Genomic DNA, 9,788 nt, shown 5'->3' with positions numbered 1-9,788 from the left:
AACCTAGACAGCATATTAAAAAGCAGAGACATTACTTTGCCAACAAAAGTCCATCTAGTCAAGGCTATGGTAGTCATTTATGGATGTGAGAGTTGGACTATAAAGAAAGCTAAGCACTAAAGAATTGATGCTTTTGAACTGTGGTGTTGGAGAAGACTCTTGAGAGTCCCTTGGACTGCAAGGAGATCCAACCAGTCCATCCTAAAGGAGATCAGTCCTGGGTGTTCATTGGAAGGACTGATGTTGAAGCTGAAACTCCAGTACTTTGGCCACCTGATGCAAAGAGCTGACTCATTTGAAAAGACCCTGATTCTGCGAAAGATTGAGGGCAGGAAGAGAAGGGGATGACAGAGAATGAGAGGGCGGATGGCATCACTGACTTGATGGACATGGGTTTGGGTGGACTCTGGGAGTTGGTGATGGACAGGGAGGCCTGGCATGCTACAGTCCATGGGGTCGCAAAGCGTCAGACACTACTGAGCGACTGAACTGAACTCATGAAGAGTGCGAGTCAGTGTGTGGAAGGTATTCAGGAAACCAATGCCTTTCACTGTAAACTTTGTAATACTATTTGAATACTAGGAATGTTAAAAAATTAAGCAGCAGAAAAGATATTCACAGTGTGTTGCAATTGTTCAATGTATTTTGAGTGCAATATAATGTAATTGCTAGTCAGAAAATAGCATGTATTAAAATTCAATTATATCTATATCTATATTTGTATAGAGAAATACAGAAGGTTATATAAAAAATGTTAGCAGTTATTAACTCCAAGTTATGAAATTTCCAGTGATATTTTCTCTCTTCTTTAGAGGTTTATGAATATTATGAACAACACTTGAATTATATTTATAAATAAAATGTGTGATAAAGCTACTTCAAATTTAAACATTTCTCAGGTAGATCAGATTTTCATAACCTGACAAATTTATTGTAAAATATATATTTAAGACTGTGAGCTAAAATATACTTTAAAACAAAAACATTGTCTGTGATGCTAACACAAAACAGCCTACTTTGTACTAGTTTTTTTTCTTTTTCTATTGCATGTGTTTTGTCTCCCCAGTGATGATGTAAGTTACCTTGGAGGCAATAATTCTTTCTTAGACAATTTTCTATCCTTCATAGCTCATTCATGGCACCTTGAAAATTATAGCTGTTCTCTCTCTTTTTATAAAGAGAGAATTAATCTATTAATACTATTAAGTATAAATATAAAATATATAAATGTATTCACATTGCTGCTGCTAAGTCGCTTCAGTTGTGTCCTACTCTGTGCGATCCCATAGATGGCAGCCCAGCAGGCTCCCCCGTCCCTGGGATTCTCCAGGCAAGAACACTGGAGTGGGTTGCCATTTCCTTCTCCAATGCATGAAAGTGGAAAGTGAAAGTGAAGTCACTCAGTCGTGTCCAACTCTTAGCGACCCCCTCCCTGGACTGCAGCCTGCCAGGATCCTCCGTCCATGGGATTTTCCAGGCAAGAGTACTGGAGTTGGGTGCCATTGCCTTCTCCATATTCACATTAATTAAATATAAATATATAAAATGTATTCAATATAAAATGTACATATACATGTGTATATATACTGAGAAAACATAGGCACAGGCCATGCTAAAGGCTAGACATAACTTGTCCTGTTGAAGAGCTATCAATGACATGGAGTTATGTGTGAAAGGAATGTTGAAATCCTAAATATCTGTGATGATTAATTTTATGTGTTGATTTCAGTGGCCCATGGGATATCCAGACATTTGGTCAAACATTCTGTGCATGCTGGTGAGGGTATTTAAAAATATATATATATATATTTATTTTCTTTTCACATCAGGTCTTAGTTGCTGATTTTTGCTGCATCACTTGGAATGTTTCACTGTGGTGCATGTACTCTCTACTTGTGAAATGTGGGCTTAAGTAGTTGTGGCACACAGGTTCTAGAGCACACAGGCTCAGTGGTTGCAGCTCCGAGGCATGTGGGATCATAGTTCCCTGACCAGAGATTTAGCCGATGTTCCCTGTATTGCAACTAGGATTTTTAACCACTGGACTACCAGGAAGGGTGGGCTCTTTAAGTGGCACTAGTGGTAAAAAACAAAAACAAAAACAAAAACCTACCTGCCAATATGGGTAGATGTAAGAGATGCAGGTTCAGTCCCTGTGTCAGGGAGATCCCTTGGAGGAGGTCATGGCAACCCACTCAAGTGTTTTGCCTGGAGAATTCCATGGACAAAAGAGACTGGTAATCCATAGTGATGCACACGGTCGGAGACAACTTAAGTGGCTTAGTGTGCACACACCTAAGTGGGTATTTCTTGATGAGAATGGTAGACGAGTAAAGCAGATTGCTCTCCTGATTGTGCCTGAAGAACTATGGATGAGGTTCATAACATTGCACAGGAGGCAGTGATCAAAACCATCCTCAAGAAAAAGAAATGCAAAAAGGCAAAATGGTTGTCTGAGGGGTCTTACAAATAGCTGAGAAAAGAAGAGAAGTGAAAGGCAAGGGAGAAAAGGAAAGATATACCCACCTAAACCTAGAGTTCCAAAGAAGAGCAAGGAGATATAAGAAAGCCTTTCTCAGTGATCAATGAATAGAAGTAGAGGAAAACAATAGAATGGGAAAGACTAGAGATCTCTTTAAGAAAATTAGAGATACTAAGGGACCATTTCATGCAAAGATGGGCTCAATAAAGGACAGAAATGATATGGATCTAACAGAGGCAGAAGATATTAGAAAGAGGTGGCAAGAATACACAGAAGAACTATACAAAAAAGATCTTCATGACCCAGATAACCACAATGGTGTGATCACTCACCTAGAGCCAGACATCCTGGAATTCAAAGTCAAGAGGGGCTTAGGAAGCATCACTATGAATAAAGGTAGCGGAGGTGATAGAATTCCAGTTGAGCTATTGATGAGCATCATCATAAAAGATGATGCTGTGAAAGTGCTGCACTCAATATGCCAGCAAATTTGGAAAACTCAGCAGTGGCCACAGAACTGGAAAAGGTCTGTTTTCATTCCAATCCCAAAGAAAGGCAATGCCAAAGAATGTTCAAACTATGACACAATTGCACTCATCTCACATGCTAGCAAAGTAATGCTCAAAATTCTCCAAGCCAGGCTTCCATAGCACGTGAACCATGAACTTCCAGATGTTGAAGCTGGATTTAGAAAAGGCAGAGGAACCAGAGATCAAATTGCAAACACTCGTTGGATCATCGAAAAAGCAAGAGAGTTCCAGAAAAACATCTATTTCTGCTTTATTGACTATGCCAAAGCCTTTGACTGTGTGGATTACAATAAACTGTGGAAAATCCTGAAAGAGATGGGAATACCAGACCACCTGACCTGCCTCTTGAGAAATTTGTATGCAGGTCAGGAAGCAACAGTTAGAACTGGACATGGAACAACAGACTGGTTCCAAATAGGAAAAGGAGTACGTCAAGGCTGTATATTGTCACCCTGTTTATTTAACTTATATGCAGAGTACATTATGAGAAATGCTGGGTTGGAGGAAGCCCAAGCTGGAATCAAGATTGCCGGGAGAAATATCAATAACCTCAGATATGCAGATGACACCACCCTTATGGCAGAAAGTGAATAAGAACTAAGGAGCCTCTTGGTGAAAGTGAAAGAGGAGAGTGGAAAAGTTGGCTTAAAGCTCAAGATTCAGAAAATGAAGATCATGGCATCCAGTCCCATCACCTCATGGCCAGTAGATGGGGAAACCGTGGAAACAGTGGCTAACTTTATTCTTCTGGGCTCCAAAATCACTGCAGTTGGTGATTGTAGCCATGAAATTAAAATACGCTTACTCCTTGGAAGGAAAGTTATGACCAACCTAGACAGCATATTGAAAAGCAGAGACATTAGTTTTCCAACAAAGGCCATCTATTCAAGGCTATGGTTTTCCCAGTGGTCACGTATAGATGTGAGAGTTGGACCATAAAGAAAATCGAGCACTGAAGAATTAATGCTTTTGAACTGTGGTGCTGGAGAAGACTCTTGAGAGTCCCTTGGACTGCAAGGAGATTCAACCAGTCCACCCTAAAGGAGATCAGTCCTGGGTATTCATTGGATGGACTGGTGTTGAAGCTGAAACTCCAATACTTTGGCCACCTGATGTGAAGAGCTGACTCATTTGAAAAGACCCTGATGCTGGGAAAGATTGAGGACAGGAGGAGAAGGGGATGACAGAGGATGAGATGGTTGGATGGCATCATCGACTCGATGGCCATGGGTTTGGGTGGAGTCCGGGTGTTGGTGATGGACTGGGAGGCCTGGCGTGCATGGGGTTGCAAAGAGTCGGACACAACTGAGTGACTGAACTGAACTGAACTGTGACCCATGGCCATTCATGTGTCCTAGGCTACTCCTACTTATCACTGTTATTCTAAACATAGATTATCAAAATATGACAACAAATTCCAACTCCTTGTATCAAGGTAAGAGTTTGAAAGCAACTTTATGTGAATAAATGTCTCTCATAAGCAGATGTTACCCTTACTCAAGTCTATCTGGAGAGAATCATAAATACTGGCAGGATGGAGAGTGTTAGCTTATGGATTCTATATATTGTGATAAACAAACATATAATCATCACAGTAATCATAAATAAATCACCTTCTATGTGCAAAGCATTATGCTAGGTTTTGTGGGCAGTACTGAGATGAATACATGTCTATGAATCACCAATGCTGAGAATAAATAATCCAATATTATGATGAGTTACAATGCATTTTTTAATATGCAACCTATGGATACAATATAATTTATCTCCTAATGGATATGACTGAGGCATGATTCATGGATGCTTTTTTTATCTGAAAAGGAAAAAGTCTTGTTATGAAAAGACAAAAAGCTACAAGAATTAGTTTCAGGGTTAAAATTTAGTTATCATGGTCTTGTGACTGTAATGGATTTTTATACCCTTGAAAATGTTGTTTGAGTTTCTCCAATAGCCATATCATAGTTATGAGTAATCAAAGAAAAAATATTTCCCTCAACTACAATAATTTCTGACACACACAAAAATGGAAACCTTGATTTTACAATTTAGTGAGTTAGCATCAGTCATGGGAACTATTGGGAAGTTCACAATCATTTGTCCAGCTGACTAAAATCCACCCCAGATATACAGGTAATGGGTTCACTTTTCAGGCCATGGCATATTTTGGAATTTCTTAGGTTTCTAGTCCTAGTAAAAATGTAATCTTGTAGTGGCTAAGGCTGACATAACTTTATCTTTTTCTCAGGAACTGAGAATAGTATTTTTGAACGGCATTTTGTTCAAATATATGAGACCAAAGTCATGTGAGTAAGTATATTTAAAATAAATGAATAAACAAACAGAAACAGCAAGCACATATAAGGAAAAATATAAATACATAAATATAAAGAAACAAGCTGAATTCTGTTCTTAATTACTTTTTATTTGGTTTCTGCTGATTTTCATTTGAAGTTAAACCACAAATGGGTTTCTTTACCCCAAGGGTGAATATAACTGGTGCAGCCAGAGCTCCAACTTCAGGCAATAGTGGCAAGTCACTCCAGTCTAGTGATGGAATAAAGGGGAAAAAATGAGTTAGGCTGGGGAATTTCTATTTCTATCAGTTATGTTATCTTGGCATCAATCTTCCTTTCTCAACCAAATGGTAGACCTTTACCTCCCAAATATAAACATGACAATAAATATTTTTTGTTCTGTGAATTTTCAGTTTTAATGTGCATTATATGTACGGGATGGAAATCAACAGAAAGAGACATCCCTGGCAATAGTTATCTAGGCATATTGAAAAATGAATAGCTGTTTTCTACATTTTTAGCAAATAGAATTTGTTTCTTTAATAAATAATATGGGTATAACTCTTGAAAGTGCATGATTTTCATTGAATCAATTCCATTAGCATGAATATCTCTGTGAAGTACATTCCATGCACAAAGCACCTCAATTTTTAATAGAGTTAAACACAGGCACCATTCATTATATATAATTCTGTAAGTAGGTGTTCTGCCTACCTTAAAATTAAATTAAGCCCATATGCTTGCATGCTCAGTTGTGTTCAACTCCGTGACCCCATGGATTGTAGCCCACCAGGCTCCTCTGTCCATGGGATTTTCCAGGTAAGAATACTGGAATGGATAGCCATTTTCTCCTCCAGATGATCTTCCTGACACAGGGATCAAACCCATGTCTTTTGCATATGTCTCTTGAATTGCAGGCGGATTCTTTACCACCATTGTGGTTCAGCTGGTAAAGAATCTGCCTGCAATGCGTGAGACCTGGGTTCAATCCCTGGGTTGGGAAGATCCCCTGGAGAAGGGAAAGGCTACCCACTCCAGTATTCTGGCCTGGAGAATTCCATGGACTCACAAAGAGTCGGACATGACTGAGTGACTTTCACTTCACTTCACTTCTTTACCGTCAGAGAAGCTAAATATATATATATATATGTATGTATATATATATGTATATATGTATGTATTAGAGAGAGAGTAAGAGAATAAAAACATACCTGATCTGATATAGATTCCTAAAGCCTTGAGATTTTTATTCATATTTTTACGAGGGATAAACAGTGTTAGCAGAAATTAATGACAGGATTTTTTCAATCCTGGTTTGTCATTTTTGAAATTAGCTTTATGCCACAGTGTTGGTTATCTCTTCTGATGCCCTCTTCTAATATCACAAATATGAAGTTCTTTGGTTAATCATGCATGTGTAATTATCAGTCTATATATAGTGCAAAATTGCAATCAAAATACTGTGTGACTCTAAAGAAACCCTTGGCATTTCTATTTCTCCTTTTCTTTACTTATGAGTCACAGATGAAAACTCTTAATTCTCAGGATTGTATGAGCCTTGAATAATTCCATGAGAGTGATTTGTATATCTCAAACAAGTTCTAATACAGCCAGAAGTATTCTATTAATTTTCACAGTGGTAAGTCATCTTGATCTATTTATGACCAATAATAACAGCATTTTATAGGTTAGATATTTTTAGCCTAAGTATGAGTCCAACTGGTGTAGAAAACAAACCCGTTGGATTCTTGCCCTTTTTTGCTATTTGGGACAATTAGAGAATGTAGTCTAGCTGTGAAGCGTCTGATTTAGAATCATCAAATTCTAGAGCAGGAAGGATTCGCGAGATCATTGTGTCTTTCATATTTTGCTAAATATCTTTGGGTCTCCAATGATGGGCAGATGATTTTGAGGGGTGCATACATATAAGGCTGATCTGTACCTAAAATTCAGATGGTGAGTTTTGAGTCATTATTATAATATGGGTGCAGAGTCATTTTAGAAATGTGATCACGATTTTTTTCTTCTCTTGGTTGAAAACAATGTTCTAAGCAAATTGCCTCAGGTTCTTTGGTTTCCACTTAACCTTCCTGACAGTTCTTCTACACCCTCCCTGCCGCTCCTACTGTATTTTGTTGTTGTTGTTGTTAAGTAGTGTCTAACTCTTTTGTGACCCCATGGACTGTAGTCTACCAGGATCCACTGTCCATGGCATTTCCTTCTCCAGGGGATCTTCCTAACCCAGGGATTGGGCCTGCGTCTCCTGTGTTGTTGGCAGGTGGATTCTTTACCACTGAGCCACCAGAGAAGTCTCTCCTGCTGTATAGGATGGGTTATATGTTTCTTTACCAATAAGAGAACACTGGCATTGATTCAAATTATAAGCAGTGAATCTCATGTAACATTTCAAGATTTCATGATCATGTCTTCTTGGGTGAGAAAAATTCATTTCTGATGAAAAATTAAGTTTAAAGTTGCAATGAGAAAAATATTCTTTCACACACTAGCTACAAAATTGTGCTACTGAAATATTAAAGACCATATTTTATCCATCATAAAAAATACCAGAGTGTACTGAAGCTTGGGTACCTTGGGTGCAAATCATGATTCTACCAATTCTTAGTTTTGTGACTACGGTCTCAGTTTCCAAGCCAATAACAGTACATAACTAAGTTGCTGTGAGGATTAAATAGGTTAAAACAAGTAAAGTACTCAGAACATTATCATAATAAATGCTAGTTACTTATCATCATCTCATCAACATCTTCCTTCTCTTTTTCAGAAAGAAATCTTTTTAAATCCCCCAAACACAGACTTATCATCTTATTGGATATTTGACCAGCTTTTTTTCTTCACAAACTGAAGGTTGAATTTCAACCAAATAATCTTATATCAAAGAAGCCATCTCAAGGGCAGAAACATGCCTACTGAGCTGTTGCACTGTGTTCCAGCACATTGAGGAAGCAAAGTACTACTGGTCTTGGCTCATTAATCTAGGCAGTGTTTAAAAACTCCAAAGCAACACACTAACTTGTCTTCAACTAACAAAAACATTTATTTAAAAGACTCAGGTGAGGCATAGGGCTTGGCAAATGAAAACTGGAGTATCAGGCATGCTAAGAAGTAAGATCCTAGGCAGATTCCTTGTCCTATAAGAAAGTCAACCATAGAAATCTTAAGAAAAGTGTTTGCATGCTAAGTCGCTTCAGTCCTGCCCAACTCTTTGTGACTCTATGGACTGTAGCAATCTAGATTCCTCTGTCCATGGGATTCTCCAAGCAAGAATACTGGAGTGAATTACCATGCCCTCCTCCAGGGGATCTTCCTGACCCAGGGATCAAACCCATGTCTCTTAAGTCTTCTGCATTGGCAGGCAGGTTCTTTACCACTAGGGCCACCTGGGAAGCCCATAAGAAGAGTAGAAATTGTTGAAATGGATAAAAAGCATGGTGTCAGGGGTCATTTCTGGGGTCCCAGGATCTGGGGTCAGTCCATGAGGCCCTGGGATTTGAGTCCACCACATTCAGGCAAATAAGTTACGCAGACCTCTCCATTTTCTCTCCAGACTTGGTCTCCTAGCTGCTCCTATGCAAAAGTGGTCTGCAAAATATTACTTGGTGTGCTGCTGCTGCTAAGTCGCTTCAGTCGTGTCCGACTCTGCGCAACCCCATAGACGGCAGCCCACCAGGCTCCTCCATCCCTGGGATTCTCCAGGCAAGAACACTGGAGTGGGTTGCCATTTCCTTCTCCAGTGCATGAAAGTGAAAAGTGAAAGTGAAGTCGCTCAGTCGTGTCCGACTCTTTGCGACCCCATGGACTACAGCCCACCAGGCTCCTCCTTCCATGAGATTTTCCAGGCAAGAGTACTGGAGTGGGGTGCCATTGCCTTCTCTGTTACTTGGTGTATATGTGTCAAAAAACACTGAAAGATTTTAGTGGCAGAAATACACTAAATATAGATTTTTGGCTAAATAATAAAGACAATATAGAGTCAAATCCAAGACTGAGGCAGAATATAACACTGCTCGTTCCCTTGTGTCCTAGACTTTCTTGATTTAATCAAGTCATGTGTCCAGGAACACCCTCAGTTGCAGGCAAATCAGGATATGCTGGTCACTCTTATCTTCACATAAGTAATATCTTGAGAATAAGAAAATTGGAAGTGTCATTAAATTTGTAATTGTTTAAATTTTCAGCAGTCAAAATGTAGGAGTTTGACCTACTGTGGGGACAATAATTTCTCAACACTGTCAATTTTTGGACCTCATGTATGGTCAGTGAACTGCACTTTTGAGCTGTGAGCAGATCTTTACTTCCAACTGAAATAAGTGAAAGAGAAAGATATTTAGGGCTAACTCTGCTGGTACAGGCAACTGCTGTAACACGTGGTAACCAAGATGCCCAATTTTCTATATTTTCTGATAGTGATGATGGAGGTGAAGATTTCATTCCTTTCAACTCCTGTGCTTGATAATTTAGTCA

Source organism: Bubalus bubalis, chromosome 1 (assembly GCF_019923935.1).
Source record: "Bubalus bubalis isolate 160015118507 breed Murrah chromosome 1, NDDB_SH_1, whole genome shotgun sequence".
NCBI classification, from domain to species: domain Eukaryota; kingdom Metazoa; phylum Chordata; class Mammalia; order Artiodactyla; family Bovidae; genus Bubalus; species Bubalus bubalis.
This window is presented reverse-complemented; position numbering follows the sequence as displayed.